We start from the raw sequence: 13,965 nt of genomic DNA on the forward strand, positions 1-13,965 counted from the left end.
TGTCAGAATTCATCCTAGAAGAAGGAATATTCTTTTGTTTGGGGAAACAATTAATAGGTTTATGAAGGCAGGGCCAAAGCATGGCCTGAAGGGGAGTGGGGACAGAGAGAATCATAATGAAGGAAAAGGGGTAGTTTTCTTTTTTTAGGCAACTCAAAATGCAATGAACTGATTTTTCAGCTTCCTGTGGTGGCAGATGTGAGGTGGAAAAAGCCAAAGGCCTGGCAGTGAATGGGTTTCTGAGGCCGAAGCTTCCCCACCCCCACCATCCAACGTCCCAACATCGGGAGCACTAGTATTGCTTTGGAGTTTTGTTTTCCCTTTCTATGATACCATTCCCTTAGGACAGCCTCAGATTTCAGTAAAGCTGATTAATTTAATAATCTAATGTCTGTCTTGTTTGCAGGCTGCCTTGGGAAATGCAGACCATCTGCTGTGGCCCCTCCACCTCAACCCCTACCCCCAAACGGATGGCTGCTTATGGAGAGGACAGCTCTTGGAGAAGCCAGAGAACTAGCTACATCCGGGAGTGACTAGAGAGAAAGGGGAATGGTCATTTGCATTCTGAGGAGAATGGCATCTACTACGACATGTAAGCACTCCCAGAGAATCCCCAGAAATATTTGGAAAATGACTATTTTCCTGTTCACAAGATTGAGGTTTGGCCTAATTTATTTGCATATTAAGAAAAGGGCATGCTTAAAAGGCTGGCTAATTTGGAAACTCAGTTTCTATATGAAACAGATAAAAGCGGAGATGCTCTGGTCAGAGGGAGACTCTTGGCTTCCATGAAGGGGTTCTCTGAGCCCACAGAATATTAGAACTGTTCCTGGTATTTTGCAGATGATCAATAAAGGTTGGCTGGATGAAAGATTAAACAAATGAATGACCTGTGACCAACCACGTGAGGTCCTCTGTTTAGAGACGAGGACTGAAAGAGATTTGTCAGAGTCAAAATAACTGAGAAAATGAAACATGTAGACAACTGTGCGATTAGACAAGTTGTTTGGGTACAAAGAAAAAAACATTTTTTCCCCAGATAATGCCAAAATAATCATCCTATTTCAACATTATGAAAATACATCAAGCTGTCTCTGTTATCCAGAAAAGTGATCAATTGGTCATCTGAATATTTTTCTTTATACCAAGTAAACAGGATTTTAAAAACTTATCATTCTCATTTTTGAATTAGCTGAGAAAATGAGTTGTCTGCTTCAGTATGTTTGACTGAATAATAAAACTATATTCTTTCAGGCATATTATCTATTAAATCCACATGGTTAAAAATTTTGTGTCTATTTATTATGGGAACAAAAGAGGGGCTGGAATGGACAAGATAATGTACATCTAAAAAGTTGGAAGACAGAATTGTATGGGTGAGCTAGAGCTGCTTATTTTCATTTTAGGGTAAGTGAAAGAAGGCCTTGTTAGAATTAAAATTCATGAGCATTGGTTTTGGTAAGGAAAATAATAGTGAGTCCTATAGAATATAGGACAGGCTCAGGAGCCTCAGATATAACCCTGCTGGTAAAGAAGTTCATAACAACAGGGTTGGGTTGATCTATAGGACTCTGGGCAGCCTTTTGATGGGTTTGGGCCGTTGTCTCTATGGTATAAACCTAGAGAATAAGAGAAGAAAGAATTAGTTCTCTGATCACTTATCAGAACTCTAAATATCCTTCTCTCCAGATCTAAGATTTAAAACTTTTACTTAATTCACTATTTACTGACAACCTACCATATACCAGGCATTGTGTTGGTAATATGCATGGGGTACAACAGTGAACCAAGTGTGTTGTTTCTGCCCTCGTGGGGTATAGACCAGAAGGATGCAATCAACACATACATACATAACTAAAAACTATGCTATGAAGGAAGTATATGATGTTCTAAGAATGTATTGTGTGTGGAAGTTGGGGTTGTTGTTGGAATGGGGTGTGCGGTCAGAGAAGTCTTTTTTGAAGACACAATTGACCTGAGATCTGAAGGGTAACTGCCTTTAGTTGAGAGAATTTACCATATGATCAAGCAGTTCTCCTTCTGGATATATATCTGAAGGAAATGATGACAGGATATTGAAGAAATATCTGCACCCCCATGTTCCCTGCAGCATTATTTACAGCAGCCAAGATGGAGGCAGCCTAAGTGGCCACTAACACATGAATGGATAAAGAAGAATGGTATGTGTCTACAATGGAATCTTCAGCCATGAGAGAGGAGACCCTGCTATTTGTGACAATATGGATGGTCCATGAGGGCATTATGCTAAGTGAGATAAGTCAGACAGAGAAACACAAAGAAGGCATGGTATCCCCTACATGTGGAATCTTAAGAAAGGAAAAAGGTCAGACTCATAGAAAGAGTAGAAGTGGTTGGATGGTGAGGGAAATAGGGAGAGATTGGTAAAAGTGTACGAACTTGTAGCCATAAATAAATAAAGTCTGAGATCTCATGTAAAACATGATGACTATAGTGAGTAACCCTGTATTGCATAATTGAAAGTTGCTCAGAGAATAGAATTTAAATGTTCTCATCAAAAAAATAATAAAAAGATAAATCTGTGAGGTGATGGATATGTTAATTAACTAGATGGTGGGAATCGTCCCACAGTGTATACGAATATCAGATCAGCACAACGCACGCTTAAATATCTTACAATTTTATCGATTATGTGTCAGTAAAGTTTTTTTAAAAACTTGATTTTTGGAGACACCTGGGTGGCTCAGTCATTAAGCGTCTGCCTTCGGCTCAGGGCGTGATCCTGGAGTTCCGGGATCGAGCCCCATTCAGGCTCTTCCGCTGGGAGCCTGCTTCTTTCTCTCCTACTCCTCCTGCTTGTGTTCCCTCTCTCACTGGCTTTCTCTGTCAACTAAATAAATAAAATCTAAAAAAAAAACACAACTTGATTTTTTGGTTAAAAATGAATTTGTTACCTCCTAATATGCTACTAGCAATGTAAGTGGTTAAGTGCCCTTTTTATGGATGGGAACATTCAAGCACCCATAGGAAAACTGATTGAGTTAAGATCAAACAACAAGTAAGTGGTTTTTGTGACATAAAAATCCCCTCTCTTAATTCATAGTCTCATTCTTCTCACTAGGGAAAGCAAACTGCTTCCATAAATATCAATAGCTTGCTTCCATTAAAAGTCCAGGTGGACCCATTTCTGGTGATTCTGTCCTTGTATGTTTCCATCAGAATGCTTTCCAGCAAAAAACAGAAGTCAACTTTAATTTTCACATTAATAGCATTTGAGTTTATAAAGATGGGGCTGGATTGCTTTATGAAGATGATTTCTTGGTAGACAGAGCACGTAGCCAGGATGGAACAAGGTTATTTTCACCTTTCGTGTGAGGAGCTCCTACTGGTTTTAAACTCCATGTGGACTTTTTTTCTTTTTCCAAAGCCTGTGATTGACTAAAACCAGACTGACAGCCCTGGTAATGACTCCAAGGTCTTTATTATGCCTTCCCAGTGTTTTCATTCTCCTCATGCATGCCACTCTCATTTTGCGCTGAGATATTTTAATGAGTTTCTGAATGATTGTTTTCCACTTTTCCTAATATCCCTGCTCAGGTCACTAAATTAGAGGAAAGCATTTTAGCAAATGGGAACGGAAACAAAAAGTATCATTAGTGGGAGGACGACTGAAGTCATGGCTATTAGGAATGTCAAATGTCTCTCGACTAGAAGTGTGGAACAGACACCACCAGATGGAAGGGTTAATTACTAGATGCTGGCTTCAAATGAAGACAGGGCAACTTACAAGATCCATTTATCAACAGTGGTAAAGAACACATTTCTTCTCCTATCACGTTCTGGGGTGACTAAATGCCTTCTCCTGGGATGTTGTTAGGTGGGAGGTCTCAATTTTCTGACTCTCTTGTGGGGTTTCATCATCAGTAGGCTAGGAGTTTAGCTACTAGAAGCAAAATGCCAGAGTTTTCATGTTTAAAAGAAGGGGAAGTAACAAGCAGCAAATATTTATAACTTGGTATGTTTTAGAATGTTTTCCCATTTCTCTTTTCCTGTGCCCACTCATGGCATCTGAATTTCTTCCCACCCAAGGAGTTGAAAACTTCAATGAAAATTTCTAGAAAGTTAATCTAGCTTTCTAAATGAAAACTTTAAACTTTTCTGAGCATAAGCCATCAATCTGAAAAAAATCTGTATGATCACAAAAATGTACCAAATTCTAATTTTCAGGTGCTTTTTTTCTATCTGGGTCCATGGCAGGAATTGTGTTCTGGATCAGTGAGATTGTTCTTGCAAATCACTGATGGCTTTAAGGAAGCAACTTTTGTTGCCCTCAAATTAGTTCTCTGTGGGACTCGGTGAACGTATTATGAGGTGCTGAATGGTTCACCAAATTGGTTTCTTGGGTGGCTCATACTCAACCCCTATGTCTTATGCACAGTAGGCATTCAATAAATGTTTTTTTTTTTAATTTTTTTTATAAAGATTTTATTTATTTATTCGACAGAGATAGAGACAGCCAGCGAGAGAGGGAACACAAGCAGGGGGAGTGGGAGAGGAAGAAGCAGGCTCATAGCGGAGGAGCCTGATGTGGGGCTCGATCCCATAACGCCGGGATCACGCCCTGAGCCGAAGGCAGACGCTTAACCGCTGTGCCACCCAGGCGCCCCTCAATAAATGTTTTAAAAAATTGAATTCATTTGTTTGGGGAAAGTCTCTAAACAAGACTGAAAGAGGGGAGCCTGGGTGGCTCAGTCGCTGGGTGTCTGCCTTCAGCTCAGGGTGTGATCCCAGGGTCCTGGGATCAAGCCCTGCATCGGGCTCCTCTGCTGGGAGCCTGCTTCTTCCTCTCCCACTCCCCCTGCTTGTGTTCCATCTCTCGCTGGCTGTCTTTCTCTCTGTCAAATAAATAAATAAAATCTTAAAAAAAAAAACAAGACTGAAAGAGAAAGGGCCCCTGTATCTGCATTTGGAGCTTTATCTCTGACAATGGAGCAAAGTGGCTTTCTTCCCAATTTAAGAAATATCAAAATTGATTGATAACAGAAAAGGAGGAGCCTCCATGAAACCTATAAATGTATAAGTAGGTAGCCATTCATGCACCATATGCAATAAACCCTACTTAAATTCTGTATATAGCCTGGGTTTATTTCTACTTTCCTGTATGGAAATGACTATTCCTAATGTGTAAAAACTGGTTGTTTCATTTAGATATGGATGTGATTTTTGCCTAGGACGCCGTAACAGACACTGACAAGTGAAGATCCTCGGAAAAAAGTAATTAGAAAATGTTGAAATTAGGCCAATATTAGGAAGGAGTAAACTTGGATGGCAAACTGGAAGAATTACAGTGTTTGAGACAAGTCTTATGTTAATTGTAAGGATCTACAGCTCCACAAGCAGAACAACAGATCAATGGGTTCGTTACCAGGACTCCTGGTTCTGGGCTAAAGTCTTACTTCCAACCTTTTATTTGGCAGCATTTTTTTAAAAAGATTTATTTATTTATTTACTTGAGAGACAGTGCATGTGATCACGTGAGCAGGAGAAGGGGCAGAAGGCGAGGGAGAGAGAATCTCAAGCAGACTCCCTGCTGAGCTCAGATCTCATCTCAAGGCTTAATCTCACCATGCTTGAGTCAGATGCTTAACAGACTGAGCCACCCAAATGCCCTGATAACATTTTTTTTTTAAATTTAGAAACATAACATTTGTTGGCAATGTCCAATGAAGTCCAGGGGTTCTTTGCATAGGTTTGGCCTAGAAATGCTTTTGTAATATAACTCCATTAAAATTACATATTTGTCCCATCCACATCTCCCTCCCCAGACCGTAAATCCTTGAAGGCAAGAACTCTTATTTCCTTTACTTCCCTATTCTCAGAGCCTAGCACAGTGTATTTGATGCATACCTATTCATGTTACTGTATTATTAATCATGAATAGTCTTGTACAAAATAGAACATTTGCCTTTAAATGAAATTATTGGCTGCGTTGTACAATGTGATTTCATTATATCCATGCCCAACTTTTTCTTCACAATAGAAAGTATTTCAGCTTTTAAACTGGAAGTCAAAGGGAAATAAGTTGAACATGCTTGCTGGAACACTTTCATGCTGTCCCCCCCCCCCCAAAAAAAACTTATTAAGGTGATGGTGCATCTGTAATGGGGTAAATTCTTATTTGGGTCATTGGCAATATGACTCTCTGTCAAAGAAGCAATTTGAAGATCCATATCTTAGAGCGATACATGCCACAAATATTATTTTCCTGAATTAATTAAAATGGGAATCAGGAGAACTTTAGTTTTTTGTGTCATCACTTCAATATTGAGTGACCTGGGATGAAAATGTCACGGTGCTTTAGTTTTCACATCTTTTAAACAGGATTAGTAGTGTCTGAACTTACGACTTAGAATGCAAAAGGAATGATATGTTATCAATTCCAGCAGTTGTGCCTAGGTAGATTACCCAAATTGCGTGTGACAGTAATAGAAAGGGTTGGGGACAGCTGTGGGGCAGAGATGAGGCCTTCTGTGAGACTGTAGAAAATCAATTCATCCTCCCAATATTTCTGAAACAGCAGTTATGAATCAAGAGATCTATGAGAAATGAGGAAGGGGAATAGACAGATGGCAGTTCTGTGATCCTGGACCAGGGTGTTTACATAAGACCTGGTGAAACAGGATTCAATCCCAGGATGGCCAGACCGTGTTCAGAGGAAGCAGGAAATTGGGAGCATCTGGCTGAGGTGATAAATGTGTGGGGAAGAGAAAATAGAAGCTTCTGGATGACAGATTTTTGAAGCACAGGTGCTATCAACTACATTATCACCCAAACCTGAAAATTTAAATCTAAGTATGTATAGAACTTTGGTGCATGACATACGGTGTTTCAAATATAGAACTTATAGACCATCTGTCAGATCCAGTGGGGCTTGACTCTGGAAGGATCACTGAAGATTGGAGAACCTGCTACATGTTCACACTCAGAAGGGACTAGACAATCAATACATATTAATTGAGTAGTCATCATGGATACAAGCCTAGTTGCTGTCAAGAGCTACAGACATGTAGGAAATATGGTCTTGTCCTTCAAAACCTGTGGGAAGACAAAACCAAGAAGGGCAGACTGAGTGCGTGATTTGGGATTGCTTCTAATTCTTAGGCTTCAATTTCATGGTCCATCATCAGAATGACCCTTGTACGTTCACCATCAATTCCCTTGCCTTTTTCTGGCTTCTTATTTGGTTGGCGAAGCCACAACCCTGGATAAACACAGCCCCTCTGCCTTTCCACACCAATACTCACGCAAATGAATATCTCTGGAGAAATACACACAATTGTGCTGCCTTGTCTCACTTTAAGTTATGACCATAAATCTCAAGTAGATTCTTGATGTGCTTAGTTCACTGAACTATCCATCCCCAGTTCTCTTCTCCCCTGCTCAGCTAGAAATACTCTTTCCCACCTTCTCTGCTTTGCTTGCCATTCTCATTCTCAGGTGGTAAACCTTAATTTCACTGAGAAGAGTTGAAGCTATCACAAGAGAATTTCTAGAAGACCAAATCCCATTTACCTCCCTACTCACTTGTGCATCCATACACTCTGCTTTCTTGCCTATCCGCAGGTAAAGCGTCTCTGCTTCTGTCTAAAGCTCATTGCTTCACTGGTTTGCAAGATCTCATCCCCTTTCGCGTACTCAAAGATATTGCTCTAGCAATTCTTTATTCTTACCTCCTATGCGTCATTTGCCCCTGCCTTGACTAGACTGTTCCCACCAGCATTTATATATACTGTTATTTTCTTTCAACTTAAACAAAACAAAATATTCTCTGGCACCAGTTCATCCATGAGCTATTGTCTTTCCTTTACTCTTTTGTACAAAACTCGTTGTTTTTAATTTCTCTCTTCCCATTCATTGTGAAAACACTCTGATCAAGCTTTCATTTCCACCAATTCTACCACAACTGCTCTCAGTAGGGCCACTAATGACCTACATGTTGTTAATTCTAATGGTCAATCCAAGGGCTTCCTCACAATGACAGCATTTGGTCCCTCCTTCCTCCTTGATACACCTTGTTCCTGTGATGAGTCTTTGACTCTTACCTCCGTGGCTGCTCCTTCTAGTTGCCTTTGTGGCTTTCTCTTCTTTTCCCAACCTTCTCCTCTATAACATATAGATCCATCTCACACCTATATACTGATGACTTTTAAACTTGTACGCCTAGCCCAGAACTCTTTCCTAAATCTAGACTTGTCTACCCCACTACATCCTCACTTACCTGATGTTTTTATTTGGGGGTCTAATAGACCTCTCACACTCAGTTTGTGTGAAACTCACTCTCGATTGTTTTGCAACCGTTCCCTCTACGTGCTCTACCCGCAGCCTTCCCAAACTCAACTGATGGCAGTTTGATTCTTTCAGTCAATCTATAAGAAAAGCCATCTTAGACTTTTCTCTTTTTCTCACATCCCACCATTCAATTTATCAGAAAATATTTAATCACATCCAGAATCCAAGCATTTCTTACTAACCCACTGTAACCACCCTCATTCTGAGCCATGAGTCTCACCTGGGGGACTGAAAGAGCCTCCAGTTTCTTATCTCTCTTCTACTTTCCTTATTCTCCTACAGACTCTCTTCAGCCCAGCAGCGGAGTGACCCTTTTAGAATGCAGGTCAGTTCACGACCCTCCTCTCCTCACAATCCCATCTTACTCAGAGCAAAAGCCAATGTCATGAGGTCCGATGTTGTCTCCCAGCCTCCTGTCTTTCTGCTCTTCTGCTGTGTCACCCCCTGAGACACAAGGGCCACCTTACTGATTCTCAGACTTATTCTGTCCTCTCTCACTCATGGGCTCTGCCTGGAATGTTCTTCCCCTGGACATGCTCTTAGTTCAACTGCACAACTCCTTTAAGTCTGCCCATATCTGCCTTTCTCCATAAGCCGATCCTGAGCACTCTCTTGAATACTACAGACTACTCTGACCCCTCCCTCCTGATGCCATTTACCTGGCTTGGCTCTTCCTTTCTTCATAACATGTATCATCTTCTCACTTATGATATATTATAACTCACTTATTAGATTTATTATTTTTATTGTACGCCTTCCCACTTACTCCAGTGAGATCCCGTGAAGGTGGCGATCATCGTTCACTGATGTATCCCAGGCTCCTAGAACTCTGCCTGGCACATACTATGTGTTCAATAAATAAGTATTGAATCAGTGGATGAATAGTGGTAGATCTGCAGTCATGCATGCTAAAGTTTATCCAAGTGCTTCTGTCTTCTGAGCAGAGTTTTCAAATATTCCCGAAAATTACATAGCCATAAATCCCGGATGATTGCTGGGGTAGAAAATTATAGATCTCCTGTTTCATGTATAAAAATGTAAGTAGTGTCTATATTTTAAAATGAAGTCTTAGATTTCTTTGGCCTTACACTTTCGTATTTGATTCTAACATATTATCTTGCCTGAAGGCCTTGGAAGTGTAGTCCTTCATAATGAGCAGTTCCAGTAAAGAAAGGAACTCTGCAAATTCAAATTCAAAGGGCCAATTGTAAGAAACATTTTGGGTAAAGTCGCATATTGAAAACATTTACAGGACTGAAATTCTGTTGTGCATTTGGTAATTAACATGCACTTGAAGGCTTTCTGTTAAAAAAAAAAACACAACTCTTTTGAGACATTGGGACATAATATTTTAGTATATTGAGTTACAGAACGCAGACCTTGTTTCTAAAGGCCCCTCATACTAATTGATTATCATGGATATGAGTATCCAAATTATTAGTTGTAACTTTCAAAAACATATTATTGGCTTTCTCTTTATAAAACACAAAAGTTTTGTTTTGTCCCTTCGTCTTTTTCCCCCTTTGTGCATAACAGTAAATGAAGTGATGACACTGTGTATGAGAAATTTATCTTTGACAAGCATAAGAAAGTAAGAAAAAAACTAAAAAGCCATTCTCCTGCCTTTAGATCAGATTAGCCCTTCCCAAAGGAAGTGGGTTAAAGTGGGAAAAACAGCAGCAATAACAACAACGAACCACAACATGGGGCCTGAGGGGTAGAGGATGCAGGGTCGTGTTGTAGCCTTGCTGTTATCTTGAGTTGTAATCTTTAGTGACTGTTTGGCTCTCTGGTTCTGAGTCCTTTTCTTTATCTTTAATATTCTTTGAATTTATAACTTATGTCTCAGCTATGTTTATGCTGCTTGGAAAAAAAAAAAAGCATCTTATTCCAGATTTAATTAACCTGTAAATCCAAGGAGATAATTCTTATGACTAAATGTCAGTTATTATATTCAAGCAACTTTTCTTTATTGACCAGAAAACGATGTCAGTGTTTCTCTTAAAACTTCCTTTGTTTATCCTTCTGAAACTTTAGTGGGTGCATTTTGTCTTATTAAAAGTGTGAGCGGCATGGCTGTTACTCTTGTCCTCAGCAGCCTGAGGACAATTGATTTGTGTTGTTGACTTTGGAATCAGCCATATGAATAATTTGGGTCCTATCTTCCTTACACATCCATCACCTCTCTATCAATAAACTGGAGATGGTGCCATCGAAATTTGATATCTGGAGGCCTATTATGAAGGACACTCCTATTTCCTTTTGTATGTCAAATTATTAACTTCTGCCTGTCATCTCTGTAAGAAAAAAGACCCCCCGCCACTTCACCTTGTGTAACACTCAAAGAACATTGAATGAATGAATGAATGAATGAATGAATGAATGAATTTTGTTTGGGTACCGTAACATGAAAAGTGATTTAGACCATGGACAACTTTAAAACCAGAAAGGAGAAAAGCCACTAATAAGACAAAGATGCAATTTATTTCAAAGGCAGGAGATCAGTTATGGGCAATGGGGAGAGAACTTACTGTCCAGGGACAGAGCAAGAACATTCTCCAGGCCACCTTGGCCGAGTTGTCCTACAGATCCTTAAATCTAGACTGATTCTGGAGGAACAAGTGAGATACATTTGATAACAGAAATTGCTTTCTGTCATCAGACACTTCTTTTCTGGGTTGGACTTTCCATTTGTGCTTTTATATGCTCAGGCATACTTACCCGTGGAGATTTATGTTTGTATTTTTCCCCTTAGTTTTCAATATCTTAGAGATGATTTCTAAAAATTGTGGTCATTTTCATTGCATCAAAAAAAATTGCATCAATATGAATTTTTAACCTAATTCACTTCTGGGATTACTCAAACCAATTACCAGAACCATCTCAGGTTGCTTTATTTGTCTTGGATTTTTCTCCTCCACCTTGCTAGTGTCGAGAACAGAGGCAGTAAATAATGGCTCATAGAATTAACATATTTAAGCATCTTAGGTTGATCATAGTTTCAAAGGGTGCTTCAGTGCTAATATTTGCGTTTCAGAGCCATTGACTTAAAATGTGCCTTGAAAAATGTTTTGTAAATTAGTTTTTATTGGAAAATTAGAAAAGTTAATACACAGAGTCTATTCAATTGTTTAAACAGCTCTAATCACTGGCACCGCTGAACTTTAAAAGCCCCAAAGATTTCTTTTGGCTATGTTGATTTTATTATGACTCTGGTGATTTAATTGCTATTTATATTACTTTTCTGATTCTATTTGTATTAGGAAGTGGAGAAAAATGACTTTTATTTCATGTTTATGGGTACTGAATTTTTTTCTATAATACTTTCCTCTGCTTTCATTTTTTATATTAAATCTGAAATTCCATATCTAAATGTATTTTTTTGTAAGTATAGCTGACTGTAGTGTATTTTATGGTCATTAAAGAACATAGTTTATTAAACCATGTGTGCCTTTGCTAAAATTTTGCAACCAATTTTATGTTTAATATTAGTTTTTTATTATTTTGTCTTACTTTCTTGGAGTCTAATTCCCACAAGATTCACATATGAGAAGAAAACAGTTTGTTTTGTCATTTTTAGTCTAAATGTCCATATCGTTATTCAGGATACTTGTGCTGTTTTACATTTTCATCATTTACGAAATTTAGTCCTGTCTGGCTGGCTTATATTGAACATTTACTACCATTTTAAAAATTTATTATTTCAAAAGAAGATTGATATTCAGTGACATCATATCCTTTAATTTTATTTCCATCTGTGTTCGAATACATTAATTCAATATACATTTTAATGGGTTATTTTATTTTTGCTTCTTGTACATGTAGTATTGACTTCATTTTCTTATTCTTTCTTCATCTGGACAATCTTCCAATTTTGTGGTTTACATCTCTTTTTTAATTATTTCAAGGTATAAAGCTTTTATTTAGTGATTGGACCTTGAATTTTAGAAAAATATAATTGTTAAAGTAACATCTGCTCCTGATATTATAAATTCAAGTAGTATAGGGAGATGAAAATCAAAGTTAAAGTCTTAAACACACACACACACACACACACACACACACACACACACAAAACCCAAAGTTAAAGCCTTTTTCCACACTCCTGAACACTCATTTTCAGATATCATATTTGTTTTGGGTTGAGGTTACTTCTGTAACACTAAATTATATGTTTATACTGGCATTTGTTGATTCATCAAATTTCAATATTATCTACTGACTTCCCAACATGGAAGAGGACTTCAGATTATGTATAATATTTGCACAATCTTTTCCTTTTTTCTCTTCTTATCCAAAATGTTCCACATATATAACAGTTATTATATATATATATATTTGTATTTATTTATATTATATGTATATAACTGATTATCTCAAATAATAAAGGTAAACTATTTCTTGATCCATCACTTTTGACAATACTGTTTCCCTCCCAGCTATTTAAGATGAAATTAACACTCCTAGCTCACTTCTGCCTTGTCCTTCACCACCTTCCAACTTCTCTCAGAATGTTGTTTACATTTTATTCTTCTCTGTAACTATAATTAAGGCTCCTTCGCTTTGTCTAGTGACTTTAAAAATTGAAAACCAATACATATCTCCAATATTATAGTTACATAAACATCATTCACTGCAAGAACCATGATTGAGCCTGAGAACCAAGCCTGAGTCTTTTCAGGGAAAATGTCCTCTCAGCATCAAGGGCAAATTAACTTCCATTTTCTAAAGTGCATCAGAGGATCAGAAGAATGACGTATGTTGGTTGATTTCCCTTTCCAACTCTACGTTTTTTATATAGTCTTTTGTCTACAGATTCTAACTTTTTCCCTTTTCTTCAAATCAGATGTCCTATTCTTTTCTGAATTATTTAAGGCTTTGCTAAATACATTTTCCCCCCTCAGAAATCGTACATGAGAGGTAGGCTTTCAGACTTTGCTGGATGGAGATTTATGGGGAGAAGTATTATGTTGAGGCTGGAGTGGAGGGTAACAGACAAGGCGGGAGGTAGAGACCCAGGTACATGCATGCATTGACTATAGTACTCAGTTTACCTTATTCTTGATTCACATGCTCTGTCTCATTTTTATTGTAGGTCTTTTTTTCCCCTTCAAATCCCTACCTTCTCCATCCTCTGGTTTACAGAGAATAAGTTCTGCCTGCTGTCTTCATTGGAGAAAGGGGCCTTGGGTCTTCAGATTTTGAGCAATAGGCCACAATCATTAGGTATGATTAGGTAATTGAAGTAACAAGGTGAATTGAGAGAGCATTGAGATTAACCACACGTTTAGGATTCATTCATTTAAGAAATAACTATTGAGTATACATGATGTATCTGGCCCCATTCTAGGTGCTTTGATGCAGCAGAGAAGTAGATAAAGTTTGCCACCATCAAGTCTACATTTTAGAGTGGAGTGGAAAGCAGTGAAGAAGCAAATGAATAAATACAGAAGATAATTTTGAATCAGTGCTGTGAAGCAAAAAATTGTATGATAGGCAGTGACTATCGTATCACAGTGACTAATTTAGATTGGGTGGTCTGGGAATAATCAAAATAGTGTAAGAGATATTTTGAATAAGCATGACTCATGAAGTAATCAAAATGCAAATTAGTTTTTGTCACCTGCTATCCTTTAG

This window comes from Ursus arctos, unplaced genomic scaffold (genome assembly GCF_023065955.2).
Source record: "Ursus arctos isolate Adak ecotype North America unplaced genomic scaffold, UrsArc2.0 scaffold_3, whole genome shotgun sequence".
Lineage (NCBI taxonomy): Eukaryota > Metazoa > Chordata > Mammalia > Carnivora > Ursidae > Ursus > Ursus arctos.